General features: G+C 41.6%; 1 non-coding gene across 1 annotated transcript; it reads right to left on the bottom strand.

The window, feature by feature from the left end:
* Positions 1 to 14,477: 14,477 nt before the first annotated feature.
* LOC127231219 (U6 spliceosomal RNA) lies at positions 14,478 to 14,585 on the bottom strand. The gene has a single exon (XR_007835266.1). It is a non-coding gene; the product is annotated as a U6 spliceosomal RNA (small nuclear RNA).
* Positions 14,586 to 15,620: the final 1,035 nt, after the last annotated feature.

Here is a 15,620-nt window from a genome sequence, read left to right as displayed (position 1 = left end):
GATGTAGAACCCTCAGCCACCTTTCTCCAACACCGCATCAGCCTGCATGCCCTTATGCTCCCCTGCCATGATGATAATTAACTAAACTTCTGGAAGTATAAGCAAGCCACCAGTTAAAAGTGTTGCCTTGGCCATGGTGTCTCCACAGCAATAGAACAGTGACACCCGCATAGCATTCTTGGCACTGTGAGAGCTAGCCCGTAGGGATGAAATGTTCAGGTCAGTTTCTACTTGATTTCTCTATGTCCCGAAGTCAAAATGTGTTGTACTTTCAGCAATTGAGTCTTACCAGTTAGTTCTGGTAGGCAGCCAAGAGCAATAGCAATAGCCCTTGTTGTTTGGGGGACCTCTGTGGCCTACGTGGCCAGTCACTCATATGGAAGTATCCCATGCCTGACACTGAGAATTTCACTTAGCAGTGATGAAATGCCTTCTGGGGGAAGTATTGTCTCAGGGTACTAGTGTTCGATCTCCTTTTAAAAATTAGCTTACAAGTAGTGAGTTTTCCCATATCTCTTGGTTTTTAGTGAACTGATCCTAACCTCTCCTCTCCTGTGTCCTTCTGTCCCCACCCCTACTGAATCCTTCCCCCCCCCCCCCCCAGTGCCCACCCTCCACCTTCACACCCACATATGCTCACACACCCTGACCTCTCAAGACTGCTCCCTCCTCTTGTGGATACTTTCTAGCTCTCTGAGCTCTACAAATACTGCAAATTAAACACATAAATCGAAAATTCAAAGCCAGGATCCGCATATAAGAGAAAGCATGTGGCATTTGTCTCGACGAGCCTCGGTTACCTTAGAGTACAATATTGCCCGATTCTATCCATCTTCTGTGAAAATTTCATAATCCCATTTTTTTTTTTATAGCTGAACAAAATGTCGTTGTGTGCATATAGCATGTTTTCACAATCCTCTCTTCCCCTCATCAGGTGATGATTCAGCTTCCTAGCTGTTATGAATAGAAAATCAATGAACAAAGAGACCCCGTTTTTCTTTTCTTTATTTATTTTTAAATAAATTTTTTTAAATTAAAAATAATCTTATTTTACACACCAACCCCAGTTCCCTCTCCCTCTTGTCCTCCCATGCCCCCCCACCAACCCCCATCCCATTCCCCATCTACTCCCCAGAGAGGGTAAGGCCTCCCATGAGGGATCATTGAAGTCTGACACATCATTTGGGGCAGAGCCTAAGCCCTCCCCTGTATATCCAGGCCGAGAGATTATCCCTCTATGGGGAATGGGCTCCCAAAGCCCATTCATGCACTAGGGATAAATACTGGTTCCACTGCCAGAGGCCCCATAGACTGCCCAGGCCTCCCAACTGACAACCACATTCAGGGTGCTGGTTGGGTCCTATGCTGGTTCCCCAGCTGTGGGACTGGGGTCTGTGAGCTTCCACTTGCTCAAGTCAGCTGTTTCCGTGAAGAAGCCCATTTTTCTACAGGAGGTATGTGTCCCAGAGTGGGATAGCAGAATCATACGGTATTTCTATGTATGTTTAGGTTTTGAGCAGCCTCCACAAGGACCTCCATAGTGGCTGTGTGAACTTACACTCCCACCAACAATACAGAAGCACTCCCCTCCCCCCACGCCCTCACCAGCATTTATTTATCCCTTGTTTTTCCAGCCTCAGACATTCAGATTAAGGTGAAGTGGAAGCTCAAAGTAGTTTTAACTTTATTTCCCTGCTGGTCAGTGATACTGAGCACTTAAAAATGTCTATTTACTATTGATTTTCCTTTTTGAAGGACTTTCTGTCCAGCTTCCTAATTGGTTGCTTGTTTTCTTGGTGTTCAGGTTGTGACGGTTACTAACTGTCTGAAAGACACTAGCCCACAGAGATTTCTCCCCTTTCCATAGGTGGTTTTTCATTTGATCCACAGTGTCCCTTGCTGTAAGAAATGAAAGCCTTTTGCTCTCATTAGATTCCATTTGTTGATTACAGGCCTTATTTCCTGAGTTATTCAGAAAGTCCTTTTAATGTTTATAGGTTGTTAACATGTTCTCTTTCTTCTAGCACTTTGGGAGTCTTGGGTCTTTGAGGGCCTTGATCCATTTTGAGTTGAGGTTTTATTTTTGTGAGGTGTGGGATAAGGATTTATTGTTATTCGTCTGTACACAGGGCTTCTCATCTGCAGCCTCGCCAGTGGAAGGTACTATCTTCTCTCCAAGGGAATTTTAGCATCTTTGGAGTCCTCTCCTGCCTTCCATTGGCCCATGCCTGTCTCTGTGCCAGGGACGCGGTGATTAGTGGCTGGTTCTGTAGTGTGGCTTGAACTCAGGTATGGTGATACCCGGCACTGTTCCTTTTGATGTTGAGGCTATCCGAGGCCTCCTGTGCTGCCATATGGATTATAAGATTGTTGTTGTTTCTCTTCTTCTGTGGAAATCTGATTGCACTGAGTCTGTAGGTTGCCTTCAATTGGGTAACTACTTACACAATATTAATTCTTCAAATCCACGAGCATGGGAAGACTTTTCCTCTTCTGGTGCCATTTTCTTCAGCGCTTTAAAGTTCTCACTATAGAAGTTTTACATTTGGGGCTGGGGGCTTATTCCAAAGCAATTTTTGGGGATGCTATGAATGGGATTGTTTCCCTGACTTCTTGTTCTGTATTAATGATCTATCACTGTGAAGAGGCTCCTTGACCACAGCATCTCTTACAAAGGAAAGCGTTTAATTGGAGCTTGCTTATAGTTTGAGAAATAGTCATGACTGTCATCATGGTGGGGAGCATGTCAGCAGGCAGGCAGGCAGGCAGCTGAGGGTCTGACATCTGGGTCCAAAGATAGCAGGAAGGAAGAGAGAGAGACACTGACTGGACCTGGTTTGGACTTTCGAAACCTCAAAGCCCACCCCTGGTGACACACTTCCTTCAACAATTCCATGCCTCCTAATCTTCCTCAATTAGCACCACTCCCCATGACTACGCATTCAAACATATGAACCTACGGAGCTCGTTTTTATTCGGACCACCACATTCCGCTCCCCGGCCCCATAGGCTTGTAGCCATAGCATAATGTACAATGCATTCAGTCCATTTTCAAAAGTCCCCATATTCTTTCTGCCTTAAGGCTTTCAAAGTTCAAAGTCTATTCAGAGACCGAGATTTCTTAACTGTAATCCCTTGTAAAAATCAAAAATTAGAAAGCAGGTCACATACTTGCAGCACACAGTGACTCGGAGTATACATTACCATTTTAAAAGGGAGGGACGGGAGTATAGTAAAGAAAAATTGAACCGAAGCAAAACTGAAAACCAGCAGGGCAAATTGCAGACTCTGCATCTCCATGTCTGATGACAATGTACACTTTAGATCTGACTCCTTTCAGCTCTGTTGGACTTCTCTCTCCTGGGCTGCTTCCACATTCAATCTGCAGCTTTCCTTAGCAGGTGTCCAACAGCTCTGCTATCTCCAACACAAGCTAAACTTCATCTCCACAGCTCCACTCAATGGCTGCTCTGGGCCTCCCTGCAGGGACACCCTGACACACACACACACACACACACACACACACACACACACACACACACACGGCCTCAGTGGCTCTTTAGCCGCAGAAGATCCCACAATCCCTTTCTCTAATTCTTGACTCTAAAGCCGGGACCACATGGCTGAAGCTGCCAAATTCCTCTTTATTGGGTTGGAACTTGACACCCTAGTTCAAATACATTTCATCAGCTTTCTGTTTTCAATGGTTTCCTTCAGTGTCTAACTTTTTGTTGTTGTTTTGTTTGTTTGTTTTTTTGAGACAGGTTTCTCTGTGTAGCTTTGGAGCCTGTCCTGGAACTCACTCTGTAGACCAGGATGGCCTCCAACTCACAGAGACTAGCCTGCCTCTGCCTCCCCAGTGCTGGGATTAAAGGTGTTTGCCACCAATGCTCTGCTCATTGCGTAAACTTTGTAAAATTCCTTTTCGTGAGCTAGGAGCTCAGTTGAATAGGAACTTGCCCTGAGGTCACTGCTCCCTTTATTCCGTGTAGTATCAGAATTAACTTTAAATTTTTCATATCCTTGAGCCCAGGACTTAACCCCATTACCCTTCCTTGGGCTCCTTTTCTCCTCTAACTGTATGCTTTATGTTTTTCTTTGTTCACCTTGCTACTTTTCATTATAGATCTGCCTAAAATAACTATACAACACAGGCTGTCTTAAAATCTCTCTGCGAATGCCGTTAATCCAAAACTCTTCAATAACCCCCAGGTAGATTTTTTTTTTGCACAGGGTCAGAAAGGAGCCATATCCAAAATATCACAAGCATGGTCTCTAGAGCACTTACTAATAAATTCTCTGAGCCCTCTTGTGCCAGGTCATCATAACGTACATTACTCTCGGTACCACTGCCTTCCACGATCCTGCTCATATGGCCCAGCAGGCCCTGCTTAAAGTACTCAACTGCTTTTCTAGTCCAAAATCCCAAAGGCCCATCACAGGCCTGTCAGAGCAACAACAGGATCCCTGGTACCAGCTTCTGTCTTAGTCAGTATCCTACTGCTCCGAAGAGGCACCATGCCCATGATAACACTTCTAAAAGAAAGCATTTCACTGGGGCACATTTCAAAGGTTTAGTCCGTCGTCATTAGCAGGGATCATGGTGGCATGCAGGCGGACATGGCGCTGGAGAGGGAACTGAGAGTTCTACACTGGGATCTGCAGGCGCAGGAAGACAGAAATGCTGGACCTGGCTTGGACTTCTGATCCTCAGCCCACCCTCAGTGACATACTCCCTGCAACGAGGCCAAGCCTGTTCTGACAAGACCACGCTTCCTAATCCTTCTCAGGTAATACCATTTCCTGGTGAGAAACCATTCAAACAGAGGAACCTGGGCTGTTCTACCCCCAGGGGCCATATTGATGTAAGTTGTCTGTGCTGCCACACTAGGCCATGTTGCCTTCCACTGAGAAGTGCAGTCTCCCTGTCCTGACTGCCTGGTTCTCGTCCCAGCAGCAGCTGCTTCCAAATTACCACGCAGAAACTGTAAACGCCCAGCCGAGAGTTCAGGCTTGTGACTGGCTAGCTCTTACACTTACATTAACCCATCATTCTTATCTAGGCTTAGCCACATGGCTTGGAACCTTTTCTCAGTGAGACATTCTCATCTTTCTTCTCTGAGTTTGCTGGTGATTCTCTGACTCCGCCCTTACTCTTCCCAGAATCCCCCTGTTCTGGCTCACTCTCTTCCTGGCCAGCTATTGGCCAATCAGCTTCTTATTAGCTAATGGGAGTAGTACATATTCATACTACACAAAAGATTGTTCCACAGCATTTCCCCTTTGTGTCTAAATAAAAAAGGTTTTAATGTAACATAGTATACAATGAAAACAGTTATTAAGTAAGAATTATGGTTACAATATCTACTGTATTTAGACTTGAACAAATTAGAAAAATACTTTGTTATCTATCTTATCATGGTGAGTCTAAAGTTTTACTTCTAATTTACCTTTTTGTCATAACTAAGGACAACTTTAGCTATGACTATCTAATCTTCAACTCCTTCAAAAACCCCAGACGACATAATATTAACTAATGACAGCGCTATCTCTTTGTTTAACAGTCACCCAAAATCCTTCTGTAATTTTGGGGCATTCATCTTTGGCCCACAGACCTGGCATATCTGACAGAGTTTTCTCAGAAGCAGGAAAATTTCCACAACTGTCCTGCTTTGTCTTGGCAAAGTTTTGTAGTCGCTTTCTTTTGCATCCTGATAGTCCAATTTGAATGGCATAATGTCAGAAGTTGAAGTACGGGCAGGTTCTTTCCCAGGGGCTAACTTTTGTCACAAACAAAGTAAACTCCACATGGAGTTTCTTCGATGCCCATCATCTTCTTTGAAGTAGATTGGTGCTACCAGGAGCAGACATGTCTCACTGTCATAAAAAACCTTATGTTATTAAAACATCTTAAATGCCATATTCTGTAGATCTCTGGTGTTTGAAGATTGCCTATCTGAACTATATTTCTGTATGACCTTAAAGACCTAGCTAACATGATTATAAGTCTGCTATTATAGATGACTATTAATCTGTATTTCTTAATTACATGTTACATTTTAAATGAGCCATGTGAACATAATACCCTAAACAAGAATAGAAACATAGATACAGTATAACAAAATTTACTTTAAATTTGTATCAATAAACCAAATTCCTCACCAATGTAAAATATTTTGAAATTAATACTTGTTTTTTGGATTAAAGTAAATTCAATAATCTACCCTTTTCCCTCATAATTTCTATATCATATCCCCCTTCCTTCTTTTAGAAAGTGATCTCTGAATTTAACTCCTTTGCTTAGTTTTTTTCCTGACCATTAGCAATAACAGCTTATAACCAACATCCCTTTAAATGATAATAAATATACATAATCTATTGTTTTTTGGAATGTGAGCATAGTTTTTTAGACTATATCCTGCTGATTGGAGGTACTGTTAATCTTTCAGGGAGTCTGAAAAAAAATTTGAATTATGATTAATTCCTGACTGGAGTATTATAAATGAGTCTGAATCATCTCAGCCAGCATCCTTGAAGCTGTTCTTGGTGAAGAACTCAGAGAAAACTGCAATGTTGGATCGTCCTGTCATCTGTTCCCCCTGGAGATTTTGCTAGGGGTCTTCCTCAATCCAACCTGATTCTTCTTAACCCAGAATGAATCCAAAGCCTCTCATTTCCTGTGGAAATAAAAGCAGAAACTCTTTCCCAAAGTAATCATTTTTTTTGACTTACATTTTGAAGTCAAGATATTTTAAAAATGTATAGGTTGGTTTAATATAGCAGCTTTCATAATCAAATATCATTTGTTCATTAGCAGTCAAAGAATTTAAGGACAACACAGTAACATGCAGTATCCAGACTCTCTGTGCATTTTCCATCTTTGTGGATTATTATATTTTTATTATTCTATTTATTTTTTAAGGACTTTCTCTACTCTTTTTATTTTCTCTCCAAAGCCCATGTATATTTTTAAACACACTATAGCTGGTTTAGAGGGTTTTATGTTTTGTTTTGCTTTGTGTTTTGGTTTAACTCTGTCTTTTCTCCATATCTCTATCTTTTGCTGACCACTTGAGTCTTTAACATGCTAAGAGGCATTACTAGGACAAAAGTGCTGGCTTTGGCAGCTGGAACTTCCTCACTCCTTGGTTCTGAGAACCTAGCCTCGTGATGGAGATAACAGTGGGAGCCATATTTATTGCCCAAGCTCTGGGTAGTTTCTGGGTCCACACTGCCACTGAGCAGCCTGCAGCTGGCTGCTCACAAACACCATATAAGTCTTTGGTAGTAGGACCTCTTAAAAGAGCTGCACATTGTTGCTGCTTGGGTGAACAAGGAAGCAGTCTCTTAAAGGGGCCATGTGTCTGCTCACTGCCAGCAAACAGAACCCACCAGAAAAATGGCAGCTACCAAGAAGCTGTGCTTGACTCCATTTTTGTGTGCCTAGAATCCTTTTTTAAGCTTCGTCAGGTTTTATGGGGGAAATTTCAGCCACACATTGGAATGCCATATGTAAAGCTCAGTTTTCTAGTTCTGGCCATCTGCTCTTCATCCCAGCAGCTGCTTCCAAATTACCACACAGAGACTTAATGTTATTTATAAATGCTCAACCAATAGCTCAGACTCGTTACTAGCTAACTCTTACACTTAAATTAACTCATAATTCCTTCATATAAGTTTAGCCACTTGGCTTGGTATCTTTTCTCAGTATGGCATCCTCATCTTGTTTCTCTGTATTTTCTGGTGATTCTCTGATGATGGGGGAGGTCCTTCTGTACACGTGTTTCTCTTATTGGTTGATGAATGAAACACTCATTGTCAGTAGCCAGGCAGAAAGGATAGATGAGGCTGTGAGATGAGGAGAATTCTGGGGACAGGACATAGAGAAGGACATGCCAAGTAGCCAAGGAAAGAATAACAAGTCTGTACGTTCTGGTAAGATAAGAGCACATGGAAATACTTAGATTAATAGAAATGGGTTAATACTTAAGAAAGAGCTAGCCAATAAGTAACCAAAGCCATTGGCCAAATGGTCCCCAATTAAATACAAGCCTTACTGTGTTTATTTGGGACTGAAGGGTGGGGGAGCCATTCACACTCTGACTGCACCCTTTCTCTTCCCAAAATTGTCCTACTCTGGTGATTACACCCAGTCTCTTCCTGCCCAGCTATACCAATCAGCTTTTTATTAGCCAGTGAGAGTAATACGTATTCATAGCGGACCATGGTCCATAATGTTACCAAAGGCCATGTCTGGGTCCATGGTTCTACTATAGATAGGGGGCCATGTTGATGCTCATGGCCCATGTTAGCACCAAAGGCCACAATGTTGTCCATGATCTGTGCTTCTGCCTGAAGCCTTTTTTTTTTTTTTTTTTTTTTTTTTTTGTCTGTGGGTCATCTGTTGCCTGAAGCTATGTTGATATGAGTGGCCTGCACTGCCACCTAACACCTAAGGCCATGCTGATGTCCTTGACCAATGCTATAGTCAAGAGATATGACAGTGTCTATGGCCCAGGCTACAGCCGTAGTCCATATTGATGCCCATGGTCTGTACTGCCATGGAGACCATGCTGAGGTCTGTGGCACATGCTACCGCTGACAATAAAGGGCAAAGAAGCTACTTTTGCCTTGGTATTGATAATCAAAAACTCACAGTTGAGAATGAGAGACAGAGAAGGCATATATTATCATGACTATACCCGCCCCAGCACCCCTCCACTCCTGACAAAAAGTAAGAGCCTAAACAGAAAGCCAGCAAAGAGAACTCTAAACATCGTGACAAAGGCTGCCGAAGTGCAGCTATCCACAGTTGATGGTTTCTGGCAGGGATGTGTGTAGAGGAGGACTTAGTTTTCTTTAAGGGGCTGGCCGCCAGGAGTTTGATCATGTTTCAGTGAGTTTACAGGCAATACAATTTGGACTACTCTCCTCCTCTTCCTCCTCTTCTTCCTTTCCCTTCTTCTCCTTCTCCACTTTCTCCTCCTCTTCCTCTTCTTCTCTTCTTCCTCTCCCTCCTCCCCTCCCCCCTGCTCCTCTTCTTTCTTTCTTTTCTTTCTTTTAGGGGTGTGTTACAAGGCTGTGGGTGGACCTGGAAGGACTTTTTATCTTTCTAAAGAGTCAATACTTTACCTGATTCTTTGTACCTTTGTTGTTGTTGTTTGTATTTCATTAATTTCTTCTCTCATCTTAATGATTTCTTTGCAGGTAGCAACTTGAGATTTGACTTGTGCTTCTTTCTCTATAGCTTTAAGGTGTAGCATGTGATGGGAGATGTCATTCTGTAAATATGTTTCTCTTATTGGTTAATGAATAAAGCACTGTTGGCAAGATAAGCAGGACTAGGAGACAAGGAGGATTCAGGGAGATGTAGTAGAGAGGTTTCAAGACTTGAGAGAGGAAGAGGTCCGGACCCTCTCTCCAGTAAGATAAGACCATATTGTGGTTTAATAAGGATCAGGATAAACAATTAGGCTGAACAGATGTTTATCCAGGGAGAAATAACTCACAACATAGACAGGTGAACACCAACAGGTTCCTGCTTCCAAGGATTCCTCTGGATGTCCTCCTGTCCCCATGCTGCTGGCAAGAGAGCGCTCTCCCACACCTCCTTCGACCTAGTTCCCCAGGTGACTTCCGCCCCTGGCTCCACCCCCCAATGGGTGTGGTCAGTGCCACAGAAGAAGACAAAGTGACTATCCCACTACAAGACCACGTGGAAACACTTAGATTAATAGAAATGGGTTAATATTTAAGACAGAGCTAGCCGATAAGGAGCACTAGTAACAGGCCAATAGCTTTATATCTAATACAGCATCGCTGTGTGTTATTTGGGGCTGCTCTGGGACCAGGCTGGCGGGAAAAATTTCTCATAACAAAATGGTACCTACAACGTGGGGCCTGATAACTTTCACTTAAAACTTGACGAAAGCTTAAAAAGGGGCTTTAGAAACAAAAGAACAGAGACAAGCAAGGCTTCTTGGTAGCAACATTTATCACAGTTGGACTCTATTTTGCTAGAGACAAGCAGAGACTTGTGCGGCTCCTTTAAGGGAGGTTTCCTGACTCAGAATAAGCTACCTCATGGCTTTTAAGAAGCCCTACTAACAATTGAATGGTGTGTATGTGGCAGTGACCACATCTCCAAGCCGACAGCATGCTGCTGGATGGTAGCGTAGACCAAGGCAGTGAGCACAGCTCTCAGTTCTAGTGGTAAACATACCCCCTCTCCCACAGCCATCTTTGATAGATGGCGGCTAATACAGTGTGGCTTTCATTTGACCAATGTTGTTTAGCAGATAAAAGACTCATGGCCAGAAAAAGATAAAGATTTACAGTAAAGACAGATTCAGATAAAGAAAAACCTCTAAAGGTTTACAGGGTGTTTTAAAATATACGTAGGCTTGGGAGAGAAAAAGAAACAGGATAAAGTGGTTTAAAAGAAAACAGAAAAAAGAGTAGCTGGGTGTGGTGGCACAAGCCTTTAATCCCAGCACTCGGGAGGCAGAGGTAAGCAAATCTCAGTGATTTCAAAGTGAACCTGCTGAACAGAGTAAATTCCAGGGCAGCCAAAGTTACACAGAGAAATCCTGTCAATAAATTAAAAAAATAGAAGTAAAAGAGAGTAATAAAAAAGGCATGTGAAGATGAAAAATACACAGAGAATCTGGATTCTGTATGATATTGTGTTGTCTTTGAATTGCTCGAGGAACAACAATTGCTACAATACACTTGATTATCAATGCTGCTAAATTAATCCAACTTATATATTTTAAAAATGCTTTGACTTCAAAACTTAAGTCTAAGGACAGGTTACTGGGGAAAAGAATTTCTATTTTTGTTTTCACAGAAAATGAAAAACTGTGGATTCCTTCTAGACTAACATGGTTTGATCAAGCAAGACCCCCTGAAGCAGTGTCCCAGGTGATCCAACATTCAAAACAGCTTGGACAAGGCAGACTTGCAGACCACTACAGCCAGGATTTATACATCTTTTTAGGATCCCCAAGACAGCGCCCCCTAACAGCAGTAAGCAGTTTGGAAAGAATGAAGCCCAAATTCCCAAATACTGTCTATAAATATTTGTTTTCATTTAAATGGGCTTGGTTATAAATGGTTAATGACCACAATCGATCTCTTTAAAGGTAAAAAAGGGGACTATGTTATAGAAATGAATACTTTGTTTTGGAATGGATTTTCATTTATTGATACAAATTTAAGATCAATTTTGTGATATGCATATTTCTCCTCTTGTTTAGGTATTGTGTTTATATAGCTCATTTGAAAATGTAGTGTATAATTAAGTACAGATTGTTACCTATGATAGTTACCTATGATAGTCAAAACTTATAGTTAAGTTAGTTAGGTTTTCTAGATATACAGAAATTTATTTAAAATGGATAGGCATTCTTCAAACCTTTCAAAATGTAGGGTTTTTCTTAACAATGAGGCACAACTGCTCCTGGCATCACCACCTGGGTCAGAAAGCAAGATGTACATGGAAGAAACTCATTATGGAGCTTACTTCCAATATGGCAAGACTAGCCATTTGGGCAAGATACTGCTTGTCTGGACTGTTTGACTTTATGCTGTAAAAACTGGACATGCAGGACTCACAGGAAAGTGACTGCTGATACATGATGGACATTGCTACAGAGTTCCTGCTTCATGGAAGAGTCTGCCAGACAGTCTGCAGAACACAGAGAAAAGTGACTGACAAACTGCCAATACAGGTGGACAGTTTAAAGTTCCCTACTTTGCTAAGGAGTCTGCCAGACACACTATGGCCTATAGGCTGAAGATAAAACGTTACAGAAGAACTTTGGGTGACTGACCAGGCAAGATATCTCTGTCATTTCTAGAGTTTATATATTATCCTTCTGTAGCCTTTGATGAAATTGAAGACAGGTAGTTATGGTTATAGTTTTTCTTAGTTAAGATTAAAGATAAGTTATATATAGGACTTTAGACTTACAAAGATAGGATAGATGATAGAATGTTTTCTTTAATTCTTGATAATGTTAATGAACTATAGTTCTTATTTATTGACTGTTTTGTTATATATTTTACTATGTTAAAGTTAAAACCCTTCTTTTTATTTTAGACAGAAAAGAGGAGATGATGGAAGATGTCATTCTATAAAAATGTTTTTTTTATTGGTTAATAAATAAAGCACTGTTGGCAAATAGGGAGGCAAGATTGGTGGGTCTAGGAGACAAGGAGGATTCAGGGAGATGTGATAGAGAGGTTTCAAGATGTAGAGACTTGAGAGAGGAAGAGGTCCGGACCCTCTCTCCAGTAAGATAAGACCACATAGAAACACTTAGATTAATAGAAATGGGTTAATATTTAAGACAGAGCTAACCAATAAGAAACACTAGTAACAGGCTAATAGCTTTATAACTAATACAGTTTCTGTGTGTGTTATTTGGGGCTGATGTGGCCGTGGGACCAGGTTGTTGGGAAAAACAGCTTGTAACAGCTTTAGAATGTTTATTTGAGATCTCCAATTTCTTAATGAAGAACTTAAGATACAAAGTTCCTTCTTAGGATGGCTTTCATAGTATCCCATTCCTTTTTTTTTTTTTTTTTTTTTTTTTTTTTTTTTTTTCTTTTTTTTTTGAGACAGGAGTTCTCTGTGGCTTTGGAGGCTGTCCTGGAACTAGCTCTTATAGACCAGGCTGATCTCAAGATCACAGAGATCCATCCACCTGCCTTTGTCTCTGGAGTGCTAGGATTAAGGCGTGCACCACCAACACCCAGTAGTATCTTATATTCTTATTTTCATTCGATTCTATGAACATTTAAACATTAGTATAGATTTCTGCAACGAGCCATTAAATGTTCAACATGTATTGCTTACTTTGTATGAGTTTGTGTGTGTTCTGGGGTTTTCTCTTACTGTTGATTTTCAGTCTATTCCATTGTGATCTGATGGGACACAAGGAATTATTTAAACTTTCCTGTATTCCGTGAGACTTGCTTTGTATCCTAGTATGTGATCAATTTTAGAGAAAGTTTTACGAGCTTCCAAGAAGAATGTTCATACAGCCATGTTCTATGAAATCTTCTGTAGCTGTGTATAAAGTCAAATTTTAAAAACATTTCTTTAGTTTTCTTTAGTTCTTTAAGAATGCATGCCAAGGTATTTCTCCTTTCCCCTCTCTTTCAAGAACCCAACATAACTTTGTGATCTATGTTTAAGAAAAAAAAAACAAAAACAAAAACAAAAAAACAAACATCAAGTACAGTTAGTGCCGCTCACATAGTCTTAGATATGTGGCCTTCCACTATAGCGTGGTCACCTACCAGGAGCCATACCCTTAAAGACAATGGACATTTTCTATCAGCTATCAATTGCCAATAGCTTCTTAGCTAGAGGTTATATGCATGCACATAAAAATGACTTAGCCAGGCAGTAGTGGCACACACTTTTAACCCCAGCACTCGGGAGGCAGAGGCAGGTGGAACTCTGTGAGTTTGAGGCCAGCCTGGTCTACACAGCTAGTTCCAGGACAGCTAGGTCTACACAGAGAAACCCTGTCTCAAAAAAAAAAAAAAAAAAAAAAAAAAAAAAGGAATTTAAATGGAGTTACCTTTTTTCTTTTATTCTTATCTCATACACTATATCCTGACCACAGTTTCCCTTCCCTCCACTCTTCCCCATCCTTTGACCTTCCTTCTCCCCCAGATCCATTCATCTTCAATTCCCAGGGAGGTCAACCAAACACAGCATGACAAGTTACAATAAGACTAGGCACAAACCCTCATATCAAGGCTACAGGCAACCCAGTAGGAAGAAAAGAGTTCCAAGTACAGGAAAAAGAGTTAGAGACACACAAGTTTACTCCCACTATTAGGAGTCCCACAAGAACACCCAGATACATAAAAATTATATATATGCAGAGGCTTAACTCAGACCCACACAGGGTCTATGATTGTTGCTTCAGTCTCTGTGATGCCATATGAATCCTACTTACTTGTTTCTGTGGGCTGTGTGTTCTCCTTTCCAATTTGGATCCCCTTGATCTCCTTTTGTTGTCTTATAGCTTTAGCTAGAACTTCAAGTACAGTATTGAAGAGATATATATAGAGAGGGCAGCCTTGTCTTGTTTTTTAGAGGAATTGCCTTGTCTGATTTTAGAGGAATGCCTTAAGCTTCTCTCCATTCAGTTTGATGTTGGCTGTTGGTTTGCTGTATATTGCTCTTATTATGTTTAGGTATGTTCCTGTTATCCCTGATCTCTCCAAGACCTTTATCATGAAGGGGTGTTAGATTTTTGTCAAAGTCTTTATAGTGAGATGATCATATGGTTTTTCTTCTTCAGTTTGTTTATACGGTGGATCACATTGATAGATTTTCGTATGTTAAACCATCCTGCAATCCAGGGTCATGGTGGATGATTTCTCTGATGTATTCTTGGATTCTATTTGCCAGTATTTTATTGAGTATTTTTGCATCGATGTTTATCAGGGATAAAAATATGGACCACTTCACGAATTTGCATGTCATCCTTTGCGCAGGGGCCATGCTAATCTTCTCTGTATTCTTCCAATTTTAGTGTATGTGCTGCCGAAGTGAGCACGGCTGTGTGTTCTCATGGTGTCCTTGAACCCTCTGACTACTGCAATCCTCCACATCTTCTCCGGGGTTCCCCAGGCTCCTTCTGGTGTTTGGCTGTATGTTTCTGTATCTGTCCCCACTGGACACTAGATGATGCTTCTCTGGTAACTGTTGGGCTAGCCACCCATCTATGAGTATTACAGAATATCAGTATTAGTCACTTCATTGGATTTTTTCCAATTGTGCTTGCTTCTATACTAAATGTCTGGACTGCCCAGCCTCTGATTCCTGGCCATCCAGGCAAGGTCATGTGTAGGCTTCTTCTTGAGGTGATGGCCTCAAGTTGAGCCAGCCATTGCTTGGCAATTCCCATAAGTTCTGTACCATCATTACTCAGGCACATCTTACAGGCCTGACAGATTATAGGCTGAAGGTGTCTGGGCTGGTGTCCTAGACCCTTTTCAAGAAGCCTTGCCTGGTTATAGAAGATGTTCAGATCAGGCTTTATATCCACCATTACTAAGAGGCTTCCCTAGGGTCACTCTCAAAGATTCCAGGGAGTGTCCACTGCCCTATGTTTCCATGTTATTCGCAAAATGAGCTTCAACTCCAGTTGTCTCTCTCAGTGCTCTCCCCTGCACCTCCCCCCCCCACTTGATCCCTTTGTTCTCACCCCTACCCACCTCCAGTCCACTCAAAAAAATCTATTCTGTTTCCCCTTCCCAGGGAGACCTTGTGTCCCCCTTGGGCGGGGGGGGGGGCATTGCTACTTAGCCTCTCTGTGTCTATGAATTACAGCATGAGTATCCTATACTTAAGAGCTAATATCCACTTTCAAGTGAGTACATACCATGTTTATCTTTCTGAGTCTGGGTTACCTCACTCAGGAAGATTTTCTTATAGTTCTGTCTATTTGTCTGCAAATTTCATGGTGTCACTGTTTCTAAGAGCTGAGTAATACTCCACTGGGCAAATGTACCACATTTGTTTTATTCATTGGTTGAGGGACATTTGGATTGTTTTCAGTTTCTGGCTATTATGAACATAGTTGAGCACG

The sequence above is a fragment of the Phodopus roborovskii genome, unplaced genomic scaffold, assembly GCF_943737965.1.
Source record: "Phodopus roborovskii unplaced genomic scaffold, PHOROB, whole genome shotgun sequence".
NCBI classification, from domain to species: Eukaryota; Metazoa; Chordata; class Mammalia; order Rodentia; family Cricetidae; genus Phodopus; species Phodopus roborovskii.
The sequence above is the reverse complement of the archived record's forward strand: the minus strand, read 5'-3'. Positions and strand labels throughout refer to the sequence as shown.